A 15,138-nucleotide genomic window follows, 5' to 3' on the forward strand; every position below is an offset into this window, starting at 1 on the left:
AATGTATGTGTGTCCGACTCGTAAATGTTTATTTATTTAAAGCTTTTTCTGCTCAATAGAATAAAGTTTTTGACCACTTTGACCTTGTCTTCAAATGGGATTACCGACATGAAAGCAGAAAATATAATTTATTAACTATTAAATACTCTCTAGATAATTGTGTACCTCCAAGTCATTGATTTTTATTCCCCTTGTCTAAATACTTAAATTGTCTTCTCTTCATCTTCTGGAAAATTTTTGGTCATTTTTTCCAACTTCACTCTCTCAATTAGATCAAGCATATACCTACTTCCATATACAAGTAAAGGTAAAGGTAAAGGCCCTCCCATTGATCGTCGATTTGCTCGAGCGGGCCCAGTAACGTCTCCATTGGAGACTTTGTTGTTACTGTGTCTGGCGTATCGAATACTCTCGGTAGCTTGCCGGGCTCTCCGAGAGGGGCGGAGGAATCAAACTCGGTTCGGCCATGTTGACCGCTTGTAAGGCGAACGCCCTACCCGCTGTGCTATCGCTCCAGCCCGTCCCATATACAAGTAAATCAATACTAATAAAACTATGAACTTTTGTCTTATCTACATGCCTTCTTTTCTGAAATTCTGTCATTTAGATTCTGTGTCAAATGAATATTTATATTTATTTGCTGAGCAATGAACAGAATTTCAGTACACCTGGAAAATCCAGACAAAGTTATATGTAATACCTAATATTGTGCACCTAATACTGCACTAGCCTTATATGATCTCCAACACTTAGCAGAGACCTAAGTATCTAGCATGTGTACAAAAAATATGCAAATGACCTTAATTACTTGTAAATGTATTTTTAAAACCCTATTTGATATAGGAAAAGCTACATGCAGTCTCCTTTATTTTTCCTCAAGACTAAGCAGTAAGAAGCAAACACTCTAGTACCCCTTTGCCATTACCTCTCTGTTGGGCTACTTTTGTATGTGCCCTGGGCTTACTCTTAGCTCTGTACTCAGGAATCACTCCTGGTGGGGTTTCTGGGGACCATATGTGATTCCAGGATTGAATCCAGGCCAGCTGCATGCAAAGCAAACCCTTTAACATCTGTACTATCTCTCCAAACCCTCTTTTGCCTTTTTTTTCTTTTTTTTTCTTCTTTTTTTCTTTTTATTAGTGAGACACCATGAGGTACAGTTGTAGACTTGCAAATTTTTGTGCTTGGGTTTCTATTATACAATGATCAAATACCCATCCCTCCACCAGTGCCCATTTCCCACCACCACGGATCCCAGTATCCCTCCCAACCCCCATCCCCCCCATCTCACCCTGCCTCTGTGGCAGGGCACTCCCTTTTGTTATCTCTTTTGCCTTTTGCTTATTGCATGGGAGGAGGTATTTATAGATAATCAAGAAGGGGAAATTTGACTCTTTGGAATAACACAACTATTTTTTAATTAATTTAAAATTAACATACAGAATCCAACATAAAGTTTCTAGAACAAATGAGGCTATGCCCTGCCATCACTTTTGTTTATAAGAACACCATGTTTCATAGGAACTGCAAACAAGTGGTAAGTTCTGGAATAGAGGTTGGTGTGGTTCTAGCAGAAGATCCACCTAGCAGCCTCTAGCCCATTTTCATAGAGCTTTATCAAAGTTTGATGCAGACTCCGTTATATAACAAGTAATGACCTAACAGATAACCTTTCAGAACAAGAGCTAGTAAGAGCCAGGGTGTATAGTCCTGAATGAATGGAAAATCCATTTTCAGATTTCAAAAGGGCTGCTGAGACACTTCACTCTGTAGTATAGAGATACATAAATGAATATTATGAACTGGTTGCTGCTTCGCAGCTGTTTTGTTGAGGATGCCAGGTTTTCCTATCCTTGCTGCTCCTGGCAGCTTCTCCCTTTTCTGCAGCATATCACACCTTCTTCCATTTTACAAGTATTTTTGCTGCTACTGCCACTCCCCACCCCAAAACAAAACTCAGCCCTGTTAGAATTCTTGCGGTCTGTGGGATGGAAAGGAGTTCTGTGGAATTTGAAGTGGCTGTAACTTCACTTTGTGTGTAGAACAAAAATGGAAAACCAGATTCTCTGTTTGTCTCAAAACTGAAATTCCAAAATTTTAACCCAAAGCAAAGAAACAGATGCTGCAGTGCAATGAAATATCTGGGCTCACTTCAAAAGAAAACAGCGAGAGGAGCACCTTCAGACGACTATTTTAAGAGTTTACATTTCGGTTCTTTTTCCTGCTTCTCAATGTAGTATTTTCAAACTTTTTGGATGGTGATCCACATCAAGTAACGATCACAGTATATGCATGAACAAGATCTTTTCTTGCTGTTAGAGTGATCCTGTAAATCTATTCGTTTAGTAGCCTCGGGCTTGTAGGATGTTAGAACTAAAAGGTACGGTGAAAAATCATGTAATCAACATGAGCAAATAAGCAAAAACAATAATTCAGTGAAGGAAATGCCTTAAGATATCTCTGCAAGTCTGTGGTTTTCTGTACTGAAATTCAAGTTTTAATGGACTTCTAATCTACGTCCTTTTTGTATATTTAGTATAACTGCAGATGCTTTTCTGGTGAATGGCAATTATAGTAATGTGTAAATATAACTATTTAAAAGCTGATCGAATTTTACATATTCCCTTTGTGTGTGGAGGAAGCAGGTGAGTATTTATTTTGGGTACTACCCTGCAGTGCTTAATAGCTGCATTTGGCCTTAAATTCAGGGGTCACTTTTATAGGTGCTCAGAAACCCATATCTACTACTGGGGATCAAACTGGCATCACCCTAGTGCAACGCTAGTGCCTCAACCCTTGTACTATCTGGCCCTTTACACTTTCATTTTTATCATCTCCAAGCTTCCTATATGCTATAGTAATTCCTATTACCATTGTAGCTCATGAGCTATTTCTTCTGATGGCTCTCTAGTAAGCAAGCACCAGGGTTTTTTGTTCCCAGACAACTGGACATATTTTAGTCTTGAGTCCTACAAAATACAAAATAGTAGAAGAGTTTCTCTTCTGATTGTTGGCAAAGTCTTAGCTCTGTATGTAAGAGGCAGCTGGTGAGGTAGAAAGTACAGATTTTTGTGGCTATACAATCCACAGTTTATCTTGTTCTCTAGCAATATGGATCTTAGGAAAATTGTTTAACTCATTTGACATCCAAGTATCTTAAAGTTAAAATATGGATCTGAATCTTTACCTTGTACATTGAAATTACATGACTCTATAAAATCTTAACATGTACCAGCTCTATTCCTAATCTTTTGTGGTCACTATCTTTTCTTCAGTCCACCATGGTTGTAGGAAAAGGAAAAGAAGAACTGTTAAGGAAGACAATTGGCTGATAGTTGTCATGAGAATTTACTTGGTGGTTATTTAGTGATTTGGTTGCCTGCCATCTCTAAAGAATTATAATACATATATTATGCATTAACTTGTGAAGTGTACCCTATCTGTAGTATACCTATATGATTCCATTTGATTTTTCTCATCTTAAAAATCCAAATACATTTTTTAAATTGCATAATTGAATACCTATTATAAGACTCACTGCAATGTTTCAACCATATAATAAGACTATAATTCTGGGAGTTTATAAGGAGAAGAAAAAAGCTTAAGTGGTTTGAAATAATTAAATTTGAAAAAATATATAAAATTACATTAGAGTAGAAAATATTCCATCTGGGTCATCAGGGAATACTTTGAGGGTGGGAAGGAGGGAGCTGGGACTTAACAAGGATCTCTGACTGGATAGCATTGAGTAGAAAGGAGGAGATAGATTAAAGAACTCAAACCAGGATTTAGAAGTAGAAAAGATTTAACAGATGGGTGGGGATCATTCAGCCACTGGAGCAGGAATTTAAAACGACAAAAATGGGAAATAACAGTGGAAAGGTCATTTAGGGCTGGTTCACGGAGGATCCTAAATGATCTACTCACTCTTGTGGTTAGCAGAAAAATTTGTGAGCCCTGGGGTAGCATCGCCATAATGTTAAGCAACTGCTTTAAGCAACTAACTCTGCCAACTGTCAGTTGAAAAGCCTAAGGAAATTAGATTGAAGGGTTATAGATAGACAGATAGATAGATAGATAGATAGATAGATAGATAGATAGATAGATTGATTGATCTTTAGCCCTCTCTTCTAAAAAGGAAATTTAGTGCCCTAACTTGAAGCAGACTAAAGGTTTCAAAAGGTTACGGAGTGTCTGTGACTTCAACCACACATGCATAACCCACAAGACTCTGGAGTTATTTTCACTGTTGTGTAATAGGGTCAGTTTTGTTTTTAGCAGATTCTCCCAAGGAAGTGTGGTAAGCACATTTCTAAAGCCATCACATTAAGTACTGTTAGCAATAAATCATTCTTATGTGTTAAAGGTCAGAAAACTTTTGCCACTTAAAAGGTCTTTGGTCTGTGGTGTATTGTGCTTTTCCATGAACGTGTTTGTGTGTGTGTGTGTGTGTGTGTGTGTGTGTGTGTTTGTGTATGGATATGCTGTTGATCTAAGACCAGAGGTGGACCGGAGAGATGGCTCAGCATACCGAGAGTTTCACAGGAGAGAGTAGCTTCACTCCCCAGCACCACGTGGTCTCCTGAGCCACTACTTGGAACAACCACCCCCCCCCCGCCCCATTCCCACCCCCCATATTCAGGAACAGCCCCCAAGCACTGCTGGATGTGGCCCCAAACAATACTTTTTTTAGCACAGCAGTAGGGCATTTTTCTTGCACACAGCCGGCCCAGCCAACCCGGGTTCGATTCCTCCACCCTCTCGGAGAGCCCTGCCAGCTACTGAGAGTATCTCGCCCATAGGGCAAAGCCTGGCAAGCTACCTGTGATGTATTCAATATGCCAAACACAATAACAACAAGTATCACAATGAAGACATTACTGGGCCCATTGAGCAAATCAATGAACAATGGGAGGACAGTGATAGTGACAGTGACAGTGAAGTAAGGCACCTTAAGTTACAAAGTTCACAGCAGAGCTCTAAGCATCCAATGTTTGACCATCAGTCTCACCACCAGAGTGACCTCCCCTCTACCAATCCCAGGCTCCCTCCCACCCCACACGCTGCCTCCTTGGCAGACATATTTTTAGTTTAGTTATTTGAATTTGTGTCTCCTTACAGTGTTGTTGTTTCTCTGGTTTTAGACATACCTCATTCCTCTACCATGCTAATGTGCCCAGGGCCCCTGTTACCTCCCATACACCTCTTTTTCCTTTCACCCTCAATTTCTTACCTTTCCAGCATTTCTTATTTCTATAACCGAGGATCCAGGTTAATCTGTGTATTTAAGACCTTGCATTCGCTTGTCCTGTTAAGCTCTATCTGGCAACATGTTTATAAATGTCCCTTGGAAGTTATCATTTTTAAACAGTAGACATCTTTTGTTTATATCTGTATAAATCTTGTCTGCACTAATTGGTATAAAAAATAGGAAGCAGTTATCAAAAGGCCATATTGGATATTCTTCCATAAACTCCTCCACTCAGATCTCAGCTGTGTCTTTAGTATGATTCCAGGCATGAGTGAGGCCCTAAATTTGAATCCTGCTACTACATCTTTCCTTTGAGCACCTCTTAGAGTGGCCCATGTGGGCCCCAAGGATTGCAGGGCCCAAGCATTGGGAGATACTCGTATGAGAAAAAAATTAACTTCCCTTGTATTTGCTGAATGAAATACTACATTCTTCCTACTTGTTTCTTCATGTCTTACCCCATACTCCAATATAACTGCAATTTAAAATCCTACACCTGGTCAATTTAGACATCAGCAAGTTCTAAGCAAAGAAACTTCTCTGTAATCAATGTGAGTAAATTCAAAGAAAATCTCATATTTTATATTTCGATTCTTTTCAGTGATTATCTTATTATAATAAATCATAATGTAGCCTATTATCCTGGATCATTAATAGTTTTCAGAAAATTAAAATATAACACTATATTTGTTCATTTGTCTTTGTGTTCAAGATAAATCAGTGTAAGAAATTCCTATAAGGTGTTTTCAGCTATGCCAATGCCTTTTTTTTTTTAATGGCCAGGATAATTTCTTCTTAGATTTGCTTCAAGTCTTATTAAACAGAAATTAACATTTTCATTACATGTTGTTATGTTCTTTATCTGGGATGAAAGGAAACCCATGTTTCAAATGCTTTTTTAGAGTACCCATCTTTTATCAGTTTCTGTAGTTTTCTATAGTTTTTCTCTTCCCCATTCCTCTTTACAGCCTGTTTTTTATTTTTATTATTATCGGTGTTATAGCTGTTACTAGTAGTAATACTATTGCTTTTGGACCACACCTGCCAGTGTTCAGGTGTGTTACTCTTGGCTCTGTCCTTTGGGATTACTCCTGGACAAAGGGCTCAAGGGACCCATATATAGTGCCAAAGATCGAACTTGGGTCAGACAGTAGCAAGCCAAGTGTTATACTCACTGCACTATCTATGTAGCCCTCTCAATAATTTTTTTTATGTTTCTCTCTCTCCTTTGATCTCTCTCTCTGTTTTTTTTCATCAATGAACCATAAGTTACAAGGTTGTTTTACAGTTGAGTTTCAGGCGTACAAGGTTGCACCACCAATCCCATCACCAATCTCAAACTTCCTCCACTCATGTTCCCTGTTTCTCTCCCACCTCAGCCTCCCTCATTGAAAGAAACATTTTTAAGTTAGATTGCTGTCATTTGGATCTCATGTTTTCAGTTTTTTTCATTCTATGGTTCAGATACATACATGTATGCATATGTCTATATATATATGCATGTATGCATATGTCTATATATATGTATATATATAAATGAAGAAACAAAAACACTGTCCTCCGTTGTTCATCAATTTTGCTCAAGCGGGTCCAGTAACATCTCCATTTTGAGACTTGTTGTTACTGTGTTTGGCATATCGAATACGTCATGGGTAGCTTGCCGGGCTTTGCTGTGCGGGCAAGATACTCTCAGTAGCTTGCCAGACTCTCCGAGAGAGGCGGAGGAATTAAACCTGGCTTGGCCAGCTGGCTGCGCTCAAGGCAAACGCCCTACTACTGTGCTATTGCTCTATATATCACCTATGCACTGCCAATGTTTCCAATGTCCCTGCCCCTGCCCCTACTATTTCCTTTCTGTCTCTTTTTACTTCCTCCCCTCTATTTCTTTCCTTCTCTATCAGAGAAATGTAGTATTTTTAAACTAGGGGCTCCCATTTATGGCTAAACATTCTCATTATTGGGGTGCTTTTAAAATTCTGATTTCCAAGCAATAATTTGGACCTATTAAATCAAAATACCTGAGGCCATATTCTTGTATATCCCAGAAATATTCTCTGAAAACCTTGAACATAATCTTTGCATAAAGGTAAAGGCCCTCCCGTTGATCGTCGATTTGCTCGAGTGGGCCCAGTAACGTCTCCATTGGAGACTTTGTTGTTACTGTGTCTGGCATATCGGATACTCTCGGTAGCTTGCCGGGCTCTCCGAGAGGGGCGGAGGAATCGAACTCGGGTCGGCCATGTTGGCCGCTTGTAAGGCGAACGCCCTACCCGCTGTTTGCATAACCATATTATACCTTGATGTACTTAGTTCTCTCCTCTTATATATTACCATAATAGTAAATTTCCTTAGACAACTTTCGGACTATAATTCAGTGTATCTTGGGTATAAATTTAATCAGTCCTTGATTTCTTTCTTATGAACTGAGTTTTGCCCATGGAAGAGAAGTCGTTGTTCTCTGAGGGCTCTCTCAAGTCTCATTCATTTGTTTGGTTTTTCAGCTACACACGGATGTCCAGGGCTTACTCCTGACTCCGTGGTCAAGGATCACTCCTGGCAGGGTTCAGGGGACCATATGTGGTGCCAGGGATCAAACTCTAGTTAATCGCATGAAAGGCAAGTGCCCTGCCTGCTGTACTAACACTCCGGCCCTAAGCCTCATTTCTTTCAGGCTTTTGAAGGAATGCCTGCTTTCTACTTTTCTTAAACAGAAAAGCACTCTTAAATACTTAAACACTCGGGACTTAATACAAAACCTTTTGGGGTTCCAGAATCACTGAACTTTGGCATTGAGAGAGTCTTCTTAATTGTCAGGATTATCTTGAAAATATCTGGCACACTTCCTCCTCTGTGATAGGAAGAACAGGTCATGAAATGATGACAAAGGACTCTGTGAGTGAAGTAGAAAAAATATTGGGGAACATGCCACGTGAGTGTTATCTTCTCCCATCTAAAACATTGAGGTCAACAAGTCAAGCTAGGACAAATGATCTTGAATTTGCGGTCAGGAAACATCAGGTCTGAGGCAGATGTGGGAGAAGTGGGCCAAGAGTGATAGGGAAGCTACAGATTGATGAGTCACTGAAATTCCATTGGGATTCAGATCATCTCATTTTCACATGGCAAGTCTTCACAGGATGTCCATAGTCAGCTTGGAGTGTAAAGCAGAAATAAAATGTCCGTATCTGGTCAATAGCATGCTCCAAACCCAGTTGTCCAAAGGCAAACGTTCTCAGTCTGGTATACATGCTATAGCTTTTCTCATTTGACCGTATTATGGTCATTTTCTCATTTTCTCATTTGACCTTATTATGAGACTTAATAAATGCATGTTTCTGCTCCTGCTGCCTTACCATTCTCATGTGTAAGTCATGTTTTTAGGCCACGTGAATGGGGCAGAGTTTCTATTTGGGCCTAGGACAGTGTGGACATTCGGTAAATGTTTGTTGAATTGGAAAAAGCAGGCACAATCACAGCTTTCCCTTCTGGTGATCTGCTTTATGATATAATTTCCAGTAATGCATTGTGTCTAAAATTGGGGACCATATGTACAGGAAATTCTTTCTTATGTCAATGTGAAATCCCTCCAAAGTAAATCCCCCTCCATAGATTCTTTTTTTCCTTTCTTACTGTTGGTGCTAGGCATAACTCTCTAAACCTTATCCTAGAGTGACTTGGGAGAGGGAGGTATGGGGGGTGGGACAACTTACACAAAGACCTAGACACAAGTTAGATGGCAAGCCATGAGCACTTTAAGATTTAGTTATTTCCTTCAGACAGTTCTCTTTAGATGCCCAGTCAATATGTGACCTAGAAAGAAGCAAGCCAGGATAATAGTTAGAGAGGTGAGAAATGTCACGAGCTTTCTAGAAGTGATGGGTGAGAACAATGTTTTCGGGGTTTTGAACAACTTTCCCCAGTGGCTGGGCACAGTGCAACACTGACTTTGCAGAAACTGGGTCTGTCTTTTCTTTTGGAGGACCCTCTCCATGCTGTGCAGGTCTGGGGGGCTCAGATGGCTGTGGAGTGGTTTATCTCACTGTTTCAACAGTAAGTCCGCCGAGGCTTCAGTGTAAATCTTTGTTTTTAGGAGGGTTCGCCCAGGGATATAATATAAAGTGGGATTTGAATGGAAACTTGGCATGCCAGTTTGGAAACATTTTTTATTGGGTACAGATTTGGGTGGGGGGGTAGGAAAAAAAATAAACACAATTTCTGTGTTGTAAATGTTAATAAAAAAAAACAAGTAAAACAAATTAAAATGTTTTGTTTCACAGAGGCTTTTTTTTTTTTGCATTCCCATGACTCCAAAATACCTTTGGATTTTATGACAATCTATAACTGTTTGGGTATAGAAAGGCAGAGGACAAATGAAGTTAAATAAAACCAGAGAATAACTGGGGCATGGTGTTGTCAGTCAGTTGGTAAGGATTCTACCGGGGAGTTTTTAGCATGTTTTTATTATTCCAAATATGTTAGGCTATTATTAATAAATTTAAATATAGAATTCTCAAATTATGTTTTCAGCTTGCCAGTCCTATTACTTCTTGGTCATAAACCTTTATATTTGGCTCTGTTTGATATCTGTGGCCAACTTTCATTGCTGTTGCTACTTTTGAAAATAACTATACATATTTAGTATACTCAACTGCGAAAATCATTAGTTTCGTGGTAAAAACGGGTTAACAGTACTGTATTGGCCCAATATGTTTATCTGTTTATCTGTATACGACTTTCATTTGAGCAAGATGTATTTAAGTGAAAGGAGGACACTGACAAAGAGGTGTCAGTTATAATCAATCCATTCTCTGCTGTACAGTGACTGTGATTTTAAGCAAGATTTAGGGGCAATAACTCATAAATAAATATGAAATTAATACATTAATCTTCTCTGAATAATCCAGAACAGCACACAAATCAACACGGTACCTAGCAACTAGTAGCATGTAACATTTTAAACATTTTTATTTCATTTTTAAACAGTTCTGTCAATCATTTCAAATGCTTGTTAGTTGCATACGATGAGTGACTATCGTTAAAAGTAGCACCAACAAACTATTCCCATCACTACAAAGAGTTCTGTTGCATAGCGCTGATCTAGATTGACAGCTTTTTTCAGATTTAGGAATTACTTTTGGAGTTTGGATGCACATCTTTAAGTTGCTCTGTGAGCTGCTGGGAATAGTATGGTCCTCAAAAACTCTGTCTCCTCTTGAACCACATACAAAGCGGTGAACCCGACATGCATAAGGGAATAGTTAGTGTGTGCTGAATGGCATGTCAGCTGCATCCCACAGATGTGGAGTCAGTAGGCAGCTTATTCTGAATTCCATCAGAATTTTTTTAAGTGCCATATGTCCAGTGTCATCTTTGGCACATTTCTCGGGCTTCATTTGAGTTCCAAAATGAAAATCATGGTCTCCTTTGTAAATTTAGCCAGCAAAGTCCAAGGTGATGATGATGTACTGAGCTTTAGCAGCGTGGAGGATGGTGGTGCTTGGGATAAGTGAGAGAGCTTCTGAGAATCCTATTGCGTGATTGGCAGATATGTGTCTTAAATGACTACGAGTACCTACATAAGCAGAAAATATTTCCACTTCTGCTTCTGTTCTTTCTACCCCATTACATTGTATGTCCCTGTGTGACTTTAAGTTTTTTAAGGACTATAAAGCCAACTTTAGTATTGATAATTAATATCACTGCTTTTTCTTTAACATGATTAAGTTCTGAGGTTGCATTTTCTGTGTTGTCTTTAGCGTGTAAGACTTATTTCTATATAGGAGCAGTGATGTATGACTCTACATACATGTAAATTCTTACTGACTCTTTGTGAGTGAAAGCACATATGTTCTCTTTACCCATGGCAGTTTCGCTGGGTTGATTCCTATATGAACTTTGGAGCCGTCTGTGTTGAATTTCCCGTTCCACCACCATTTAGTTGGTTGACTTGGGAAAGTTGCTGACCTTCTTTGTGTTTCAGTTTTCTTATCTAAAACAAAGATAGTGAAGCTGGGACATGGACCAATTGAACTCAGTCCCTGGTACCACAAAACCTCCTGAACACTGTTGCATGTAGGACTTGGAGACCCCCCAACACTTCTTACTGTGGCCCTGGAAACCCCCAGGTACTGCCAGAGAGGCCTCAATGCTCCCCAGCACCAAAAGATCCAAGTAGCACCATATCCTAAGACCCTAGCATCCAACTACAAGTCCAGTTGGTCAAGTACCACCAAGGTCCCTGGACACAACTGGGGAGTGCCTCCAAATGAAATATATTTTAAAATATAAAATAAGCTAAGAATAGTAAAAATTTTATAAAGGATTGATAGGAAGATCAAATATAAATATAACTATGTGCATTCAAATATATACATATATGGACATATATAATTGCTTATATATGCATATATGCATGTGTATGAGTATATATACATATATATCCTATAGGACAATTTATAACATGTATAAATAATGCTTTTGAAAGCTATAAACTTTGATTATTGGAACTTTAATAAGATCAATAAAATCATACAAAGCGCACTTACAAGTTCTTTATAAGAACTTGCAGCCAATAAACAGGACTACACAAGGCATATTCATGTTATGTTTCTGGAGAGTGGGGAGCACTTGGATTGAGCACTTTCCTTGCAGGATATCTACCTCATTATGAGTTGATCCAGGGATACATTCAGATGAACTTAACCCCAATGCTTTTTGTGCTGTGAAAACTGTGTTCATTCTTCCACTCTAGTATCACCCACTGCACATAGTCTCTCACACACACACACGCGCACACATACACACACGTGCACACACACATACTTTCCAACTCTAGTGCTTATTTGCGTCTGATGCTCAGGATTTAAAGGCCCTGGAAATACATTTTCCTACCTTGACTGAGCACAAGAGATGTCCTGTTCCTTTGCTGTTGATGTTGACAGAAATAGGGCACGTTTATCCTCCATGTGCTGCTGAACTCTCAAGCAGAATGTACAAGATGTTTTCTGGTTACCAAGGATACCTGGTGACTTAATCATACCTAGCCTTTCTTTCCTCTCTCCACCCCCTCAGCCTCTCCCCTCACCCTTCCCTTTCCTGGTCTTTATGTGCTGCTCTAAGTGCAGTACAGCTCGTACTCTATAGCCAGCCACTTATTTTGGTTCAGAAGCAGCTGCTGGAGGACTGAGTAGAGAGAGCAATGCACTTGCAAACACTTGTATGCGCTCTGGTGGGACAGGTTGCCGAGAGAGAGAGAGAGAGAGAGAGAGAGAGAGAGAGAGAGAGAGCAGTTCATGCTTTCTTATACACCAAGGGCTTTTGCTCTTTATGATATTATCCAAGAGCTTATGCATCTACCATATGTGTGTTTGGGTAGGAGTTAATGATATACCCTCTGGTTTCCAAAGGTTTACTTACTGGAAATACGTTGCTCTGTACAGCATAGATTATAGCCCCATTCTCTTTCAGCAGAAATTATTTCAAGGTCTCATTTGGAAAGATTTGTCCTTTTAATTCCATGTGGTCAGTGTGTCTTAGGCATTTTTAAATGACTGAGGACATCATGCAAACATGGATGTGATTTAATGTGCAATACCTAATATTATGACATGTCACTTGGCATATCAATATCTTTGACTACTTTTCTAGACTTCATAACCTGACTTTTCACTCTATTTCCCATAACTCCACTCATACACCATTATATTAGAATATGTTTTCCCATGACTTTGCCTTTGCTTTCACTATTGTCTCTGCCTGGAATATCCTCAACACCATCACTACAATGATAATACACCACTGGTGAATACCTCACTTTATAATACACAGCTTAAATGCCTCTTCCTTGTTTTTCTGTCTTCTATTTAAGTGAGTTTCCACTTCAGAACTCCCAGAATTAGCTCTATGTTATCCTTTATATGACAGCCTCAATCACAATTCTTCTTGTGTTATTAATTACTTGAGTATTCCTTATCCCTACTACTAGACATTGCATTCCATGATGAAGGTGGGGCTCAATCTTACCAGGCCTAGTCAAACTTAGGACAGACAGACTTAATCTAGTCCCTCATCCATTCTAGCTGTCCAAATACTACTCACTGAAAGGCGAACTAATACATGACAGGGACCATATGTCAAACATCAATGCAAGCAGTAGAAATGACTTGGGCTCTTAAAAATAGATTTATCGTGTAGTTTCAGAAATGTTAATTTTGACAAAATAGACTATCAGAGTTGGCAGGAACTTCAAAATAATTTACCTGCCACCTGCCTCCCATACCACCTTTTTTTTTTCAAACAAAGAAACTAATATTTAAATGTCTATATCATACAGTAACAGAACAACCATTAGAACATATAATTCAGATCTGGTATATAACCCAGCTTGTTCTGTGATTTGTTTTTTAGATCCATCCCCAGCAGTACTCTGTTGAGGTATGGTTAGGGTCTATTCCTGGTAATGCTTGACTTCATACTACTGGTCTGACAGTTCAGTGTCCAGGCAAAAGGAGCACTGTTTATGAACCACTAGGCCTTAGCCACAGGGCTATAGGCAAATGGTGCTTGTGGACTATGTGGTACCAACAATCCAACTCCAAGCCTCACACACTGTAGCTATGTGCCCCACCATTTGAGCTAACTCTCAACCCCTATTCCCAAATAGTTTTTTTTTTTAATTGTGCTAGGGCTGGAGCAGTAGCAAAGCGGGTAGGGCATTTGCCTTGCACATGGCTGACCTGGGTTCGATTCCTCCATCCCTCTCGAAGAGCCCGGCAAGCTACTCTCTGTATGGCAGAGCCTGGCAAGCTCCCCATGGCATATCCGATATGCCAAAAACACTAACAACAAGTCTCACAATGGAGATGTTACTGGTGCCCACTTGAGCAAATCAATGAACAACGGGAGGACAGTGCTACAGTGCCACATGATAGAATAATAATGGCATACACATGCTATTGCCAAGACTGGTGACTGTGAAAAGAAAATATTGCGCCCCACACCAAATCACCCCTTATGTTTGTTATCCTGCTGAAATGAATAGTCCCAATATAATAGTAGAAACCAAAGAAAGGAACTTGCTCTTCATTCTATGCAGGATCTGCATCGCTGGACAAGAAGCCTGGGTAAGGAGATAAGACAAAGCTTACTCAATTTTTAGCTTGGTAAAGAGTTAATCACTGAAGTTCAAGCTGCCAGGTCATTGACAGTGCTTTTATAAGAAAGTGGGAGTTGAGCTGGCTGACATTCCCACAACAGGGAGCACAGATGAGAGGAAGAAAATATTGGGAGCCTTGCACTTCCGCAGTAGGAGGAGATGAAGGCAGGAGCCAAATGGTAGGGTGGGGGGAAGATTCCTTTCCCCAGCTCTATCACTGAGCGTTACGTGAGTAGAGTCAGAGCTCGGATTGTGTTCTGTGCTGAGTGCTAGATGGAATGTGGACTGTAAATCTCTCCATCCTTTCCTCACTGACCCACAAACCACCCCTGTTCTCCCATCTGCTTCCCAGCCACCTGCTTTTCAGTCTTCATCTGCATAATTTTTTCCATTCTCCTACTTCCTTCCCCTTTATTTGGAGGGGGATGGACAAGCTGGGCCACACCCGGCTGTGTTCAGTACTAAGTCCTGGCTTTGTATTCAGGGATTACTCCAGGGAGACTTGGGGAACCATCTGGGCTGCCTGGGATCAAACGCAGATCAGCACATGCAAGGCGAGGCCCTACCTGCTGTACTACTGCTCTGGCCCCTTCTCTCTTTCTCGTTGTCTATCTTTTCACAGTGTGTCTCATTCCTCTGCCCAACTTTTCTACCTTCCCTTATTTTCCTACTATCTATGAGACCACAGTAGGACAATGGGGATCCCTTAACATGTATGCATCTATCATCTCAG

At 39.9% G+C, this 15,138-nt stretch overlaps 1 protein-coding gene across 1 annotated transcript in view; it reads left to right on the plus strand.

Annotated features, from left to right (window-relative positions):
* LPP (LIM domain containing preferred translocation partner in lipoma) overlaps window positions 1–15,138 on the plus strand; it is a 758,624-nt gene that overhangs the window by 684,891 nt on the left and 58,595 nt on the right. The gene's annotated exons all lie outside the window — the stretch shown is intronic.

This window comes from Sorex fumeus, unplaced genomic scaffold (genome assembly GCF_029834395.1).
Source record: "Sorex fumeus unplaced genomic scaffold, SorFum_2.1 ptg000044l, whole genome shotgun sequence".
Lineage (NCBI taxonomy): Eukaryota > Metazoa > Chordata > Mammalia > Eulipotyphla > Soricidae > Sorex > Sorex fumeus.